Here is an 18,110-nt window from a genome sequence, read left to right on the forward strand (position 1 = left end):
AGTGTCTTCATAGAGATGCTAAATGCAGCAGTAGGAGTGGTATTTATTAAATCTGGGCGTGAGTGTAATTTGGATGTGTCTCAGCATAGTCTTTTCTAGGCACTGTTTTCCTGGACAGATTGAGCACTTGCTGGTAGATCTGCAAGAAGGAAATGACCCTCTTTTAGTCTAGATTCATCTCTCGATTCCAGGTTTACTGGCATTTCTCCCGGTGGGGTAGAGCCCTCCCCAGTGGCCTCCCTCGTTCTGACTCTGCTGTTCCTACTAATGCCATCAGCTAACCTGGAGACCTTGGTTGTCTTCTATATTTCTGCCAGTCAGTTGCAGGTCTGGCCTCTCCGTATCTTGGCCATTTCTCCTCAGGGTGTCCCTGGAAACGCCTCTGCCTTTTCATTTCCACTGGCAACTCCTGCAGTCCCGCCTTATGTTGCTGTACTAGTCTCCCAAATAGTACCCCCATGTTCAGTCTTAGCCTCTTCCAAACTATCCCCATGACTTTCCCTAAAACACAGCCTTGATCATGTCACTGCTGTGGCCATAAACTTCTAATGGTTTGCAGGTGCTGCCAAAAGCAAATCCAAACTCCTTAGCCTGCATTCAAGGACTTCCTGACCCTAACTCCCTCCCTGGACTTATGCGATACTAATTGTATTGCTAGATGACTGGTCTACCCCATTGTCACTAGACAGGCCCATATTTTCAAGCCTCTGTACCTTGGCTCTGTTGTTGGGTTCAGAAAATAAGCACTGGAAGGAACCATTTAGATCATCTGGTCCAGTTTCATTTCACAGATGAAGAAACTAAGGCCCAGAGAAATTAAATAACTGACCAGCACTACCTAGTCAAAGGTCAAGTGTGACTAATGAAAAAGAAACCCAGGGTAGTCTAGGGTTTAACTGTTATTAGTTGAATCCTTCATACAGCTGAAGATCAAATCAATGGGCCACTTTTTGAATACCCTCTCCATGCAACTCTAATCCCTAAATGTGTGGATCTTTGAGTCTTGCCTCAAGCATGGCCTCCCCGATGGTCTCCCATAAACCAGCCCCCAGATGTGAGTCTGAACTCTCAGGTGAATGACCTGAGCCTCTCTGATCTGCAGGTAACTTGAGTCTTGGCTCTACTACTACATTTTAACAAAATCTAATTCATCTTTGGCTTTCATTCATTCGTATCCCAGTGACTTAGCAGATAAGCAGTAAAATTCTGTTGAAGGGAAACTTTCGGTGTTGAGTGCAATACAAGGGAGGTGCGACTCACAAGCCAAACACCAGCTGTCAACCATGCCCGCGAGTCCAACACTGTCAACTACACCGCACCGTTCACAGGCCGCGCCTTGGCTCCTATTGACCCCAAACCTGAAAAGGTGAGGAAGTTTGGTCTCAGCGGAAAGCCTGCTTGCTGCAATTACAGGATAAGTTTCTTGAAGTCTTTTGGCACAGTCTCTTTCCCCATGCTCCGTGCGTCGAGCTGCGACACACATTCGGTGACCTGTCCGGGAACGTGACTTGGCATCGAGAGGGTACAGCTCTCCTTACCAAGGGAGCTTAGTTCCGGGGAGCAGTGGCCCCGCCAGCTTTCCGGACTGGCGCGGTCACCGACCCCGGGTGGTGGCCACGACGGACGAGGGCGGCGGGAAAGTGAAGCGGGGCTGGCGGGGTGGCGAGCGCGGCCCCCAGGTGGGGCAGGACCACTGGGAGAGCTGAGAGCGACCGCAGCTGCCAGGTCGCGGAGCCGGCGAGGCGGAGGCCACAGGCTCTGGGCCCACCTGCCGCCGGGGCGCACGGAGGGCGCAGGGCTCGACCTGGGCCGCGTCGGTCTGCGCAGAGGCTCACCGTCCAGCCTCTCTCCGCCCCCCGGGAGGGACAAAGGGAGGGCAGACGGCTGGACCCGCCCCGGCCTCTGCGGTGCGCTGCAGCCGCAGCTGCCAAAGGGAGACGGGAGGCACCATCCCGGAGCAGAGAAACCAGTTTGTCCGGTCGCGGGGAGCGGAGGGAAAAGGGCGGCCACAGAAGAAGGGCGCGCGGACAAGGGGCGGGGAAAGGCGAGGACTATTGGCGAGCCGCGAGAGCCGCCGCCAACTGGACAGACAAGCTTCCCGGGGCCCCGGGCCAGCCCCCGTGAGCCATGAAGCGCTAGCTCCTCCGCCAGAGCTGGGGCCGGGCGGCGGCGGCCAGGTGCGCAGCGAGCGCGCGGAGAGGCTGGCACCCGACGGATGCCCCACCTGGGGCCCAGCGAGCGCCAGGTAAGCAGGGACGCGGCGCCGGGGGCCCCGAGCTTCCCCACTCTGTCGGCCCAGCAGATCCTCTAACCGCCCCAGGGTTGGCGGACTGGGGATCCGAGATGCAGTGGCAGCAGCTGTCCGAGCCCTGGGTCTTTTGAGTCCACACTGGTGGGGTTTGGATGGGGGCGAGGGAGCCTCTGCGGGCTCGGGGATGAGGAGGCACAGCTGGCTGGCCGGGAGCGGAGGGAACTCGCGGGAGGTGTTTGGAGCCTTCGCTCGTTTGCTATACACACGTCTGGGTTAAACTCCGAGGGTCAAACCTGGCGCGGCTCGCGGGTCCCTGGAAAGTGCCGCTGGCTTCCCTGAAGTGTCTGCCGGCCCTCTGGAAGTCTCCTGTGGCTGGGTTCTGCTGGAACCTCTTTGGGAGCCGATGTCAACGCATCCGAAAAAGACCTTAGGGCCATATATACCTGGCCGCAGCTTTGGGGAAGGATGGAGGGTGAGATCGCCTCTACTGCGCCGGTTGCGGGACCAGGCACCCTTCCGACATCTTCCATGCGCTTTTACACACGTTGGGAGGTGGTGGGGGAACGGGTTACTTTCCCCGGTGATTGTTGGGTCGTTATCTGCCAGCTCCCACAGCACTGCTACGGCCCATCTCCTTCCCTTCTCAGTTTGATGCCCAGCGCTGTCACCTCGCTTTATGCGTGCGGAGGGGCGACTTATTGGGTGTGGGTGGTACTGCAGAGAATAGCGAGTGTTTTAACTTCCCACGTCCCCACACCTCCCAAGTGAAGGAAAAGCTTGCGTTGTCCGCGTAACTTCTCCCAGGGGCGTGTGCGCGCCTCGTTCCCACCGGATGTGCCGCAGAACGCAGCTTCTTGACCGCTGTAGAGGTAGGACCAGGATGCAGAGCGGGGGAACGGAGTTGACACGCTCAAGTACGAAGGACCTAGGCCACGTTTCCGCCCAGTGAGTCTCCCCGAGCCCCACCCGACCCTTTCGGCCTGCAGGCGCAGCCCCTTGTGGGCTCCAAGGCCTTCTAGGGTAGCTCCGGACGCCGCCAAGTTTTCCTCCCGGAAACCGCCCGCCCTCTTGGCTTGAGAAGAGATTCTCTCCCACCTTCCTGATGGCACTGCCTTTAAATTTTTGTCTCCGCTCCTTGAGAATTAAAGGAGACAACACAGGCGAAGTGCTTGAATCTCACCCACTACACAGTAGGTTAGGGACCAAGGTTAACTGCTTTTAGGCAGAAAAACTAAAAAAATGGTGTGATAAAGTCTCCAGTGATAGTAAATATAAGCGCATATAAAAAGAGGCAACAACACAAAACATGAAGTAGAAGTTCTGATTTTCACCATCTCAAGAGTATTTTTGTGTTAGACCTAAAATGCCATTCATTAATTCTGGGCCTGTTGTTGCAGACCTTATTAAAACCCATTGTAAGTAAATGCATATACTGTGCAAAAGATGATTAATGGTTATTAGCTGATTGCTGTCTGGGGAGAAGTCCGCGTGTCTGCAATTACCCCTCTCCGAATTCTCTTAATGGTTTTCATTATGTCCTGGAGGCCTCCTCCTTCTAATTTTAGGTACGAAAACTTAACAGCTTTCTTCACTTGCCATTTTCTAGTGGCTAGTGCTTGGGTAATTTTTAGTGGTTCTTTGCGTCTGTTATTGAGGACCAAATGAGACCCATGTGGCTTAATATTAATGAACACGAATGGCATCTGTGTGAGAGCAGCTCTGGCTACTTTGAAGCGTTCTTTCTGGTTTTTTATTTTAAGGAAAATGCATACGAGTATGCGCTTATTACTTGTTAGTGATAGAACTCGAGGGTTTGTTTGTTTGTTTAGCTGAGGCTTTAAAATAATGATTTGGTAAGGCAAATGGCTTAACAAAAAGAAGCCTGCAGGTCTGAGGCAAGTTCAAGACTAGTTCCATGTTTCACCTGCATTTCAGTCTCTGGGATCTTAGTACTGATGACACTGAGATCTGGTTGTAGAATGTTTCTTTCCCTGTCTGTCTGTACTCCTTTCTTTTCTTCCTCTTTCCTTTCTTTTCTCTCTTCCTTCTAAAGGAAGGAGTAGTGGAAAACATACGGATTTAGATTCCCATAGATTTCAGTTATTTTACTTACTTTAAATTGTATTTAATTTTTATAATTTACTTTCATTATATGATTTACTTTTTAAATTGTATAACCTCAGATGAAAATTCCTAAATTTTCAGAACCTCAGTTTACTCATTATCTGGGGGGAAAAAGATATTGTCGACCTACTTGGGTTATTGAGAGAATTACGTGAGAACAGGTGGATGTGCCTTGTCTATAGTAGGGGTTTGAATGTCACTTTATTATTTCTTTATTAATCTGATATTTTTAAAAATTAGTGCGATGCTCAGGTGTTTGGTGTATTTTTCATAGTTTATTGGCTTCCTAGTCTGAATTCCATTTTATTTTTCATAAACAACACTCATGAAATCTAGGTAATCCTTATGACCCATTCTGGAGAGATTTTAATCTACTAGTCACCTTTGCTCTTTAGTTTCAATCATTGTAAAAGAAGCCTATGCTTTTATGAATGCAGAGGAACTTGCTTTTTAGGTAACACGTTTTGTGGAGTCCATTCATGACGTTTATCTCTAAAGAAAGGTGCAGTTAAAGTTTCTTAAGCACTTAAGTTTAGAATTTGAGTCTACATTTGCATCTAGATTAATTTCCCAGGAAGTTCTTCTTTGCGGTATCTTTAGGTATCTTGTGAGTTTTCAGGTCTGTTTGTTGGTATCATTCAATTAGATTAATTGTATTCGTGCCTGTAGGTGTTTTGTTACTTATTAAGATAAGTAAAAATTAATTCGCTACCAGAAGAGTTTTAATAACACACACAAAAAAGATCGCTTATCCTTCTTTTTTCTGTTAACCAAGTTACTCCTGAATCCCCGTCACTGTGCCCAGCTAAAAATAATGCCCAAAAATAAAGTCTAAGATCTTTTGAGGTCCTGTGTCACTGAAGACCCGGCATTGTGGAGGAAGAATCTAGAAAGCACACACGCACACACCCAGTCTTGTTTCTCACTGTTATTCTTAAAAAACAAAGTTTTATTATCTAGTCATTTAGGAACACATAAGTACTGTTACTAATACTTACAAATGCATGCACTTTTAAGTAAAGTGTTGCCAAAACCATGCCCAGTGGGAAACTAGTATGTTTGATAACTGGTCCCAATGCACACTGAGCCCAGAGGCAGCAGTAAATAGAGGCTGATCACACACTCTCGGGATTTCCTTGACCTGGCTTGGAATCCCGGCCTCCACACTTCCCAGCTGTAAAACCTAGAGCAAGTCACTTAATCCCTCTGGCTTCAGTTTCCTTATCTGTAAAATGGAATAACAGCAGTACTACCTTTTAGGTTGTACGATGAGTTCCAAATGAAAGAATTTAGCTAAAAGAGCTTAGCATAGAGCTCCATAAAAAGCAGTCATTACTATTGGGTGGTCGTTGCTATCGCACAGTAAGTATCTACTGCTCATCCAGCAATTGCCTTTGTTCTAGACCATGTAGGAGGCAGAAATCAATTACTCTATATGTTAGTATTTATTAAGCAAACATAGTTGCCTATTTGCACCAGGCGCTGGCAAGAAAGAGCCATCCAGAGTAGGGGTGAGGTTCTGAACCTCCACAAATCCAGGTCTTGAATACTGAAGAATGGGCGTCTGTGGGGGGCACAAAGGAGTGGGGTGCTTGGTGACCTAGGGACATGCCCACTCAGTCACAGCCATGAAGGGCCCTGGCTACTTTCACATGGCTGCTCCTCCTCCTGCACAGTGGAGGCCCTTGGGACATACTGAGCAGTGCTGTGTCCCCTTTACCCACTGCTTCCTGTCTTTCCTCTCTCTCTCAGCCTCCATATTCCTGTTTTAAAAAAAGAAAATTACTCTTTCCTTTTCAAAATTCGGATGTTTCTGGACCTAGGTCTTCTTTAAAGGATCTGTGCTCTCTGCGTGGTTTCTTAGTGGCGGAGCCTGGTAAGTGTTGCTAATGACAGAGACCCTTGGTATAATCTCATTCATTCATTCATTCATTCATTCATATTTAAAATGGCTCGAGCATCTTCTCTAGGCACTATGCTTAGGATTACCTACCTCTGCTTCACAGAAGCCTATGAGGTTTTCAGGGGGCCTGAGTCGTGTGGGTTTTTTTCTTCTTCAGTAAGAAAGTAGGTCAGACATTCTCTCTCTCCCTGCCCTGGACATTGTCCCTCCCTGCATGGAGAGATGGTTGCCTTAGACCCTGGAGGACAGCCCAGGTCAATTCTAACTCTGAAGCTCTGTGTTTCATTATGAGTGTCAAGTCTAGTGAATTTGCATTGAGTAAGGTAGAGCCAGGCTTGGAAGCTGTAGAGGGTCAGGGTGGGAATCCCACTGATTCTGGGAAGGACAGACGTCACCCTTGTTCTGGGCAGTCCTTCAGTAGCGACAGCCACCTCCCCCCGCCCCCGCCCACCCCCAGCGTGACTGAGAAGCCTGGCACTTCTGCATTGGGTGCATGTGTAGCCTGACCTTTGGCTGGTATCTTTGGTCTTTATTTACAGGGCTGTCTTTTATGGTTTTGTCTCTTTACTGAGTGGCTTTTGTTCCACCAGAGTTGAGGTTTGTTTGATTTAGCACAGGCAGTGTTTGAAATCAGTTTTCTGACCTCTCCTTAAATTGAGTCGAGCCGGAACGCTCTCATTGGAACTCCTCGGGCATTAGGCAGTAGCCTCACACAGTATCTGGCTATCCATCCTTGTTCTTTGGGGAAGCTTCCATGGGTTGGATGCGTTATTGATTTTATAAAGTGTGACATGACTTGTACCCAAATTCTTATTCTGTCTTCTTGGGACACAGCGAACTACTGAGACCCTTCTCTGAGATCTGTATATGATCTGTGGGTCCAGAAAACATGTTTGATATTCTCTCTAAGAAAACAGATAACCATGTGATGTGGCTGGTTTAAATTTTCACTCATGTCAGGAGATGGATGGGTCAGATGTTATACGTTTTATGCTGGAAAATGTTGGTCCTATTGCCACATTGGAAATAAATGTGAGGACCTCTAAGCCAGGCACTAAGAATTTTTGTGGGCCTCTGAGCCTCAAGAATTTTTGATAAAACAAGGAAACTGAGTGTGTGGGGTTTATCAGACTGCGGAGATTGTGAAAATGAGGTGAAAATCTATACTCTGTTTTTGATACCAGACGATTTTGGGAGGAGAGGAGATTTCCTGATGACCTCAGAGATGTATTTCATGGGTTTTTGTTAAATGTGGTAAAATGCTTATGAAATATATCATTTTAACAAATTTAAAGCGTGAATTCAGGGGTATTAAGCACATTCATAGTATCGTGCAACCATCGCCGTTATCCCTCTCCAGAATTTTTTAATCATCCCGAACGGAAACTCTCCTCATTCAGCAGTGACTCCCTATTCTCCCTTCTCCTTTATTTGTCTCCATGAATTTGGCTATTTTAAGGTACCTCGCGTACGTGCCATCATACAATTTTTATCCTTTTGAGACTGGCTTATTTCACTCAGCATAGTGTCTTCGAGATTCATCCATGTCAGAGCATGTATCAGACTCTTCTGGTTCCTTTTCAAAGCTGAATACTGTTCCATTGTGTGTATCTACTACATTCTGTTTACCCGGTCATCTGTCCACGGACACTTGGTTTGTTGGATGGTGGCCACTTTTGCTTACTATGAATAGTGCTGCTCTGGACACAGGCAAAGGAATGTCTGTTCACGGTAGTTTTTGAGATCTTATTCAGTTTTGTGAGATGTATCTTTCATAGAAAGTGGTTAAGACTGGCAGGGACATGTGGTATTTAAGACCCCACTTTCCTCCAAAACGGCTAGGAGATCATAACTTGGGGAACTGTGAGGAGGATGGATGTGTTGAAGACACATGAAGGGCAGCCATGTGCTTCTTCTCACCTGAAGCTTACAAAGCTGGGCCATCACCCAACTGGCCCGTGGTGTGGCTGACCCTGTGATCTGTGCCAGGGCCAGAGTAAGAGCTCAGGAGACCGGTCTCCATGGTCTGGAGACCTCTGGAGACCACAGCTGCCTTCTAGGAAGGACCTTGTGTAGTGGAGAAAAAAAAAATCCTTATCTTTCCTCCAGAATTGACTTGGATAAAAATAAATAAATATTAATTAATTTTTTGATGGAAGGAGGGTTAGAATATGAGAAAACCTGATAATTACATGTTTAAAAAATCGAATACTTAAAAGTCAGATTATGTTCTACCTTAAGGTAGAACCCTTGGTTTTCAACATAAGCTTTAAGGCGCAAGGTCAGTTACAGACTGTGAAGTGGCAGAAAGGTCAAATGTCGCATCTGTGTCATAATGTACTTATATTTGTAGCAGGATAAAAACCAGAAGCCTTTTTATAACAATTAGATATCAGTTTATGTTAAAGACATCTTAATCTATATTTTTAGAGAATAATACACTCATATGAGTGTATGATCATACTGTGCCATGAAAATTATGCAAAATAAGGATTTGCATGTTTCATTTCAGTGGGTTTTTTTTTAAGTAAATATATTTTATATATTTACTTATAATATATATTTATATATATTAAATGTATTTTTAAGTAAATATATCTTATATTACTTATTATATTACTTATTAATATATATTTATATATTTACTTATATATATATATACTTATATAAGTATATATAGATGTGTATATATATATATGTATTTTTTCAAGCTAACCCCAAACACCACCATCCTCGGGTATCATTCCACCTTCCTATCCTATGCTACTCACAGCTACAAAAAGGATATTGGGGCTGATGTGGCTAATTCTCAGAGCTTTGACACTTTGTGTAGCTCTGCATGATTAAGAATACTTTTTTAAAAAATCACCTTTAGGCTTTCCCCGCTTACAGGTCAGTTTGAGAACCTCAGACTGTGCGAGTGGTGACCTAAGTCACAGCCAATGTGTCTTTGAGATTACGTGGACCAACACTCTTTTTGAAAGCAGAAGAAAGTTTGCTTGGGCCCTGAACTCTAAGTTAACTAATTGGTCCCATTTCTTGAGTTCTGGCCTAAATGGCCAAAAAAGTAAACTCCTAGGGAACTTCCTGTCTCCTTAGTTATTCCACGGAGCGGACCCCCTTCCTTAGCCTTACAAAGTCTGAAGCAAACAGAGCCCTCACGTAGCCACCCAGCCAGCCATCCGGCCAACAGATTCATAGGAAGCACATTTTCTGTGCCTGGCACTTGGCATCTGTCAGTGAATCAAGTAGTTAAAGGGCCTGCCCTCGGGGAGCTCACCTCCTAGAGAGGGGAGAGAGAGAGAATGAAGATAGTAAGTAGGTAGATTGTGTGCTAGAAATAAGTGCTACATGGGATGAAAAGAGAGAGCTGGGCAGGGTATAGGGACTTGGTGTGGGGCAGGGAGCAGGGGGCAATGGTAAAGTAGAGGAGGTGACATTGGAACAAAGCCTCACTGGAAAGGGATGAACCATGAAGATCTGGGGAAAGAGTGTCCCAGGCAGAGGGGACAACCGTCTTGGTCCAGAGGCCCTACCTGGGTAGTGCCTGGCTCCTCCCATGAAGCCTGATGAACGGGTAGTAGGCTGTTCCTCATACCTGTGAGTGGGGAAGGAGGGGAAAGGAGAAGACAAGAGCGTAGAGGTTGGGGAGCCCCCTCATGCGGGGGCTTCCTGGGCGGGTAAGGACTTTCGCTGTGACTTTGTGCAAGATGGAGGCAGGGGCGTGCGGCCAGTGCAGGAGTTGCCTGTTGGAGTGGCGAGGTCTGCGATCTGACTTGCGTTTTCAAAGGATCGTTCTGGTTGCTGTGTGGAGGTCAGGCAGGGGGAGAGCTCCTAGGCAGGGAGACCATTTAGGAGGCTTGACCCTGGGCAGATGTCTGAGAGAGAAGGTTTAAAGGTAGCACCAGCGGACTTCCGGACAGCCTGGATATATAGGGTGTGAAAGAGGAGCCAAAGATAAGTTTCTTGGCGGAGCATGGGTTGCAGACGGAAATCAGTTTCCCAATGCTGTAAATTCAATGGGCTGTGTTTAGATCACTCAAAATAGGTTATAAAGAGGCTCTTCACAAATATGCCTATTTATATAAGGTTTGGGTTTAGAGAACTTTCACTGTGTTTATCATCAGAGCATGCCTTCCTACTTTGGTAGCGGGGAGGGGTGGTATTAGAAAAAGGCGATTTGCAAGAAGCAGAGGCCTCGCCTTGAAAGGAAGATAGTCCATAATCCACAGGGTACTGGGGGCAAGGCGGGCCCCCCGTGCATGAGAAAACAGGCTGTCCCTCCAGGTCTGCTGCTGAGGCCCTGCTCCCTTTCCCCTCTGTCTGGTGCACTGTCTAGCTGGGAAGGCAAGCTCTTCCCAACCCTCATACACAGGCAGGCCACCCCCCATCTCAATACACATCTGTCGTCTTTTTAAAAAACAGCTGTATTGAGATAGTATGCCGTACAATCCATTCTTTTAAGGTGTACAATTTCACGATTTTTAGTGTATTTTCAGAGTTGTACAACCATCACCACAATCTATTTTAGAAACTTTTCATCACCCCCCAAAAAGGTATTCTGTATCCTTTAGCTGTCACTCATATTCCCTCTTGACCTCAGCTCCTGGCAACCTCTAATCGACTTTCTGACTCTGTGGATTTGCCTATTCTGGACATTTTATGTAAGTGAAATTATATAATATGCGGTCTTATGTGATTGGCTTATTTAATTAGCATAATGTTTTCAAGGTTCAGCCATGCAGCATTTATCGATACCTATTTAATTTCTCTATATTGCTGAATATGTACATTACTTTTGTACATGATGCATTCTTTTTTTTTCAATTGTAGTTGACATTCAGTATCATTTTATATTAGTTTCAGGTGTACAGCATAGTAGTTAGACATGTATTTATATGATTTAAGAGGTGATCCCCCTGACCAATCTAGTACCCATCTGATGCCATATATTGTTATTACAATATTACCGATTATATTTTTGATGCTGTACTTTACATCCCCATGGCTATTTTGTAACTGCCAATTTGTACTTCTTAAGCCCTTCAAAAATTCACTCAACCCACAATACATTTTGAAAAAGAACACAGGAATGAAGATGTGTGCTAGTCACAAATAGACTGACTTACATGTTATAAAGGGAATTTTTCTGCCCAGAGAGCTAAGTGTGTGCGTGTGTGTGCGCACGTATGCATTAATTTGTTCTTTTTCACTGTCGAATCCAAAGTCCGTGCAAATTACCAGTGAATCTAAAGACTAGTGGCTTTCTGGTGGTGTCATGATTTTCTTTCATTTAATGATTCAACAATTATTTATTAAAAACGGTCGTGGTCCTCCCCGTCCTGGAGCTTACAGGATTGTTGGGGATGGGATGGCAGGAGTAGATAGTAAACAAAATATTGGACCAAAGAGGTATGAAACATGCTGATATTAGGATTACAATGTGTAATAAGCACTCAAAGGAAAATAAGATGTTACTAAAAGAATAAAGAAAGCCTACTTGAACATGGCCCGGGAGGAACCCAGATGGCCTTTGAGGAATGAAACAGATAAACAGAATGTGGTGTATCTTTACGATAGAATGTTACTCAGTCGTAAAAAGGAAGGAAATTCTGATCCGTGCTACGACACGGATGAACCTCAGGGACATTATGCTATGTGATAAAAGTGAGACACAAACGGACAAACCTGTATGATTCCACTTATACAAGGTACTTAGAATAGTCGAATTCATAGAGACAAAGTAGAACAGGGGTTCCCAGGGGCGAAGGGGAGGGGGAAGAGGGAGCTTTTATTTAATGGGCACAGAGTTTCAGTCTGGGAAAATGAAAAAGTTCTGGAAATGGATGGTGTGATGACTGCACGACACTGTGACTGTACATAATACCACGGAACTATACACTTAAAAATGGCTAAACTGTTAAATTTTATGTTGTGTATATTTTATCACAGTAAAAAAAGAAAAAATTAGCTCAGGAGCGTCTCTGGGAGGAAATTATACTTAAACTGAGACCTGAAAGATAAGAAGGTGCCAGTTAGGCTTCCCTTGGTCCCGCCAGTGGGATCAGCACGCACAGAGACCGCATGGTGAGAGATGATGCTGTGCTCTTGGTGGGGCCAGGAAGTATGGGATGAGGTGTAGGCAGGGGCCAACGTGATGGGGAGGTGTTAATGTATTTTTAAGCAGTGGAGTGACCAGGTTTGAGTTCTGGTTTCAGCTGATAGCCTAGACTGTGATGTGGGGAATGGGTGGAGTGTGGGGAGGAGACCAGTCAAGAGGCTGCTGCAGTGTCCATGAGAGAGATGATGAGGGCTTGGGCCAGCATGACACGAGTAGAGATTAGACATGGCAGATGGGAGCTGCGTTTTAGAATTAGAAGTGGAATCTTGGCCTTGGCGATGCATCGGATTTGAGAACCTCGTAGGAGGAAAGTATCCAGTGATTTTCAAATTTCTATCATGAACGGCTAAAGATAATAGTGTCAAAGACAGAGGACGGGCCGAAGGATTAAGAATTTAGCTTTTGCCGTGTTCGGTTCCAGTCGCTGGGACACTCAGGAATGGCCGGTCAAGCTTAGACAGTTTCAGGAGTCCTGGCTGGAGACCAGACACCTTGAGAACTGACAGCGTGGACTTGTATTTCTCAGCCTCTTTTTGCAAGTAGAGGAACTATAACTTGCCTGAGGTCTTAGAACTAGTCATTGACAAAATCAGAACTTGAACTTGGGTTTCTAGACTCCCAAGGTAAGGGTTCTTCCTAGGCTCTCATGGCTGAGGGTTGGAAAAACAGTACCAATGACCCCAAAATAGGTTAGCAAATAAAAATACAGGGACGACAGTAAAATTTGAATCTCAGATAGACAACAGATAATTTTTTAAAAATATAAATACATCCCATGCAATATTTGGGACATATGTACACTAAAAATTATTTATTGTTTATCTAAAATTGAAAATTTCTTGTATGTCTTGTATTTTATTTGACAACACTACTCAGAAGTGAACTTTTGAAACAGAGCTATTTGTAATTTGAAGACTACCTGTATATTTAAGCTCCATTTGACAGCTCCTGGATTGTCCATATATTTTTTTAAATTTGGGAGTGGGGTTGGGAGGAGGATTGATTTTCCTAGTCTCAGAATGGCTGTGTTGTGTTATTCTCCTAATTATTAATGAATATTTATAATTTGTAATAAACAGTGCTCTAGTATTAGTGAACAGGCCTTGGGTTCAGGGGACATTAGAGCTGGCCAAGTGTCTCACCAGTTCTTTGTCCTTGGCCCTAATGATAATGCTTGGTGTTTTTAGACCACTTCATAGATTTAAAATCTTCTCACTTGGGAGTTGTTAGCACAGATATTATGGAACAGAGGAGACACCCAAGGGCAGGCAGGGTTTGGGTGGGTGGCCAGTGGCCAGACTGGACTGGAACACTCTTCCCAGCTTTCAGTTCAGTGATCACCAGTTCAGTTTTCTAAGCTCCCATTTCCTCGTGCTTTAAATCTTGGCCCCGATGTTTTATAGGTTGTCCTTCCTCTGTAATCCCATGACTTTTTGTGGTCTCAATGACCATAAGATTGCAATTTTAACATGTACATGGTATAAATAATTTCAAGCATCGTAGGTTAAGAAGTCAGTGAAACATATGCTTTTTTTTTGGAGGAAGATTTAAACTTATTTTTAAATTAAATTTATCGGGGTGACATTGGTTAATAAAGTCATATGAACATTTGCTTTTCTGATGGCAGATAAGTATAGTAGGTTCTGTTTTGTTCATTCCATATTCACTTTTATGAAGTGTTTTTCTGTCTACGTTATGAATACTATATAGGTCCCTTTAGAAAGTTTATAAAGTTTCAAATGAGGCCTTTTTATTTTAAGGGGTTTTTGGTCTCCATTTTGAGAGATTTAAAATCTTTAGAAAAAGAAAATAATACCAAAATAAAATAACATTTGTATACCTGACCACTGAAGTTTGACCAATTTAGAGCATTTAAAATGATGAGACTCTTTTTAAAAATTGAAAATTAGAAAGCTGGGCAAACGATAAGGCACCAACAGCTAGTTTTGAAAAAGAAATTAATGGCAAGGACCAAGCCAGGATCACAAGAGGAAATTCACGGTGTGCCCTTCTGGGTTCCAGATGGAATTTTATGTCACTTTTTATCCGATGGCATTATGTCTTAGACGGAGGTTCCTTTGCATGTGTCATAAGGAAATCAATAAGTATAATATGGTTTTAATTGCGTTTGGCACAGGACTAAGGGAATATAAAGTTTAGCAATTGCTGCAAGAACTAAAGTACGGTTTATTTTCCGGTAAAGTTTTGTTTGCTGCGTTGTCTTCAGCACGGCACAAGGATTTCCAGTCCAGCCCTTAGAATTGAATGTGAATATCATAACCTTCACGGTCTGCAAAATTTTATACTCGAATGCTTCCAATCTTTTAAATAATATTTCTCTTCTAACATCCTATTGGCCGAGTTCTTGTATTTTTTCAGAATTAGTCTGACGAAGCTCAGAATCGTTCTGGATCATTTTTCTGTCCCGCATGTTAAGTCAATGTTACTTTCCACGTCTGGCTGTATTTTAACCCCTTTCTCTAGACAAAGATGATAATGTCTCTTCTTTGTACTCAAGCAAATCTTGATTTTTTTTTCAACTTCCTTTAATATTTTCAGGGTTTCCTAGTTTTTGTGAACCCTTAGAGGACCACGTTTCATTATTGAAATAAAGGGGCTTAGTTTAGAAGAGAACCAGCAGAACTCCCAGCTCGAACATCCCTGTTTATCATCTTCAGCATACTGGATCCTTCCCTCCCCTACCTCTGTCCCAGTCAGTTTCCACTTAAAAGGTGATCCTGAGATTTTTTTTATTTCTTGGCTCATTTCCTGGACCGTTGCAGGCACTATCTCTAGACTAACTAACTGAGCCTCCCACATATCTTTAGAAGTGATATGAAAACAGCGAAGTTATTACTATTTCGTAATCCTGGCATGTGATACACTCTTTTAAAGCACAGGCTATTGTTTAAGGAGGAAAGCATTCAGGGCAAGAAGGAAAAAGATGACAGTGAAATACAGCGGACCCTCGGTATCTGCATGGGGTTGGTTCCAGGACCCCGCGCGGATATCAAAATTTGAAGATACTCAAGTCCCTTATGTAAAATGGTGCAGTGTTTGCAGACAGGCTACAGCAGGGTGTGCCTACACGTGTCCCTTCATTCACTCGTTCATGTGGATTCAGCCTAAGTGCTTGGCACATGGCAAATTCAAGTTTTGCTTTTTAGAACTTTCCAGGATTTTAAAAATATATGTATATTCTATCACTGGCTGTTGAATTCACAGATGTGAAACCCTGTGATATGGAGGGCCTACTGTATTCGACCATTAAAATGCTTTCCATAGAAAGAATGTTTTCATTCCTGAGGTTAATGGTGCAGTAGCTTCTGCTAACTGCCTAATATCAAATGTCATGTCCCTTTTTACCTGAATTCTAGAGCACAGGCTCCCTCTGTATCAGGGCCGCTGCATCTGCTCTTTCCCCTCCCCCTCCTACCTGCTGACCAGGTGCTGCTTCCTCCTGGAAGTCGTCCTGATCTTCCACCCTTCCTCCCTCCCTCCCAGGCCAAAGCGAGGGGCCCCTTCCTTGCTCTGATGGCTCTCTGTCCCATGCCTGTCTCAGCTTGGATCGCACCATCTCAGAGATGGTAGCTAGTTTTTATTTCACGGGCCAGTGGCCTAGACACTGGTTTTCAAAGTACGGTCCCAGGACCAGCAGCGACAGCACAACTGGAGGCCCCACCGCGACCTGTCAAATCAGAAACTCAGGGGTAAGACAATCTGTTCAGCAACCTGTGTCTGAACACAACTTCAGGGGACTCCAATGCCTGCTTCAGGCCGAGAACCACCAGCCTAGAGGTTTTTTGATAAGTTTGATTCCAAGGTAATGTCTAGCCACCGCGGAGAAAGGTGTATTAGGATTCTTCGGTGACCTCACCTTAAACAGGTGAGAAACAGGACAGATGTGGGCCCAGGGATGCGCCATCCCTGAACCATGTTGTCACTGCCGGTCTGTTTGTCTTTCTGGACTAGGCAGGCTGTCACGTGGGTGAGAAGAGCAGCTTTTTAAGTTTTACTAATGTAGCCCGACCCCTAGCACAGTGCTTAAATTGTAGTAGCTGTCCGACAATTACACATTAAGAAATAAAGTCAGAAGCATGACTTTTTCTACACTTACAGTCACTGGCTTTAGCTGCCATTATTAAAGGATATTCTATGAGAGAAGGTGTTGAAATTGGTTGTATTTGATAAAAAGAATCCACTGGGGCCTGGTTAAGTAAACTTTATGGCTTTCATTTCTTAAGTAAGAGGAAAATAACTAAGTTCTTGGACCTTATTACTTAGTAAAAATAGTCACAAACAAATATTTTAAGGCTTTGTACCAACTTTTGGTGCATACTGCCCTGCTTTGCAAATGCCACAAAATACCAGGGATTATCTTTAGGTAGCTTGTACTTAGGAAAAAGTGAGCTCTTGTGACATCTTGGCCTGGTTAGAGATCGTTTTTTGTTTTTTTTCTTGGAAACTTCTAGACCATTCTATAACTCTGAGCTACAAAATATTTTCATACAAGTGAAGAACAGCTAACACCTATAGTAATCATTGTTCTGGTTTGGGTTTATGTTATCATCAAAAGACAATAAAGATAAAGAGTTTTCAACATCTGGAGAGCATTTGGGGGTTAGTATAACTACAGTGGTTTCCTGTTAGGTGGAACAAAGTCAAGCTTAATGCAAACTTTATTCAATTAATTTTAGGACCTTGGTTGAAATGATTTATGGAACTCTTACCCTGGGTTGTCTAAGAAATTTTTGAGACAGAAGACCGGTACCAGATTTATTAAAGAGTTTGTAAAAGTATCCCTAACTAATCAACCAGAGATGATTTTGGCCTCCAGGAGGTATTTTAGGTTGTCGCAACTCTGGAGGTACAACTAGCACATGATGGAAGAGGCCAGGGATGCTGTTAAAATCCTACACTGCACAGGACAGCCCCCACGACAAAGTCCACCAAGATGCCAGTAGCACTGAGGCTGAGAAATCTTGCTCTTAACCATGCACAGGAATCATCTTAAATACTGGGATTCTTTAGGACTGAGCCTCAGGCAGCTTCTCACTCTGTGAAGTGATGGCCTCCACTTCTGTGGCTTTAAATATTATTAATATGACAATTCCTGCTGAATTTACATTGCCGCTGTCTGTTTCTCCTTGCTGGCTGTTATCTCCACTTTATCTCCAGAGCACCCCAGACACAGCACATCCAGCATTGAGCAGATGAGTCTTTTCTAGCTGCTGCTTAAGCCGGAAACTTGGCCTTGAACTGTGTGACCCCTTTTTCTTCCAGACTTCACCACCCTGACCTCCATTTCCCATCCATCTCTAGATCTGTTACTTCTTCCAGAAGATCTTGGATCTCTCTGATCTTCTCCCCTGCCATCTCGTTAGTTCAAGCCACCACCCTCTCTCTCCTGGACTATGCTGGGAGTCTCCTAACTGACGTCTCCATTTTTGCCCTGCCCTACTCCAGCCCAAAGCAACTGATCAGATCATGGAACATGTCCAAACCCAGTTGCAAAATCTGTCACCATCGCAGTTATAACATTTACCTCCTTTCCATGGCTCACCAGGGCCAGCCTGCTTCTTCCCTGAAGTTTCATCTAGTCCTGCTTCAGTTTCTGGAGCATGACAAGCCCTTTCCTGTCAGAAGACCTACACCTTTGTTGCTTTCTCACCTGATAAGCTCTTTCCTTGATCTTTTGCTTTCCGGCTCAA

At 44.5% G+C, this 18,110-nt stretch overlaps 1 protein-coding gene across 2 annotated transcripts in view; it reads left to right on the top strand.

The window, feature by feature from the left end:
- Positions 1-2,110: 2,110 nt before the first annotated feature.
- The window catches only part of ATP8B1 (ATPase phospholipid transporting 8B1), a 107,829-nt gene continuing 91,829 nt past the window's right edge, over positions 2,111-18,110 (top strand). The window contains exon 1 of one of the 2 annotated variants that reach the window (XM_039840751.1): positions 2,111-2,245. The gene's annotated coding sequence lies outside the window, so the exon portion shown is untranslated. Of the gene's footprint in view, positions 2,246-2,417; positions 3,197-18,110 lie in introns of those variants that run through there. The other variant, XM_039840761.1, reaches the window with a different exon arrangement.

This window comes from Pteropus medius, unplaced genomic scaffold (assembly GCF_902729225.1).
Source record: "Pteropus medius unplaced genomic scaffold, Ma_sr-lr_union100, whole genome shotgun sequence".
Lineage (NCBI taxonomy): Eukaryota > Metazoa > Chordata > Mammalia > Chiroptera > Pteropodidae > Pteropus > Pteropus medius.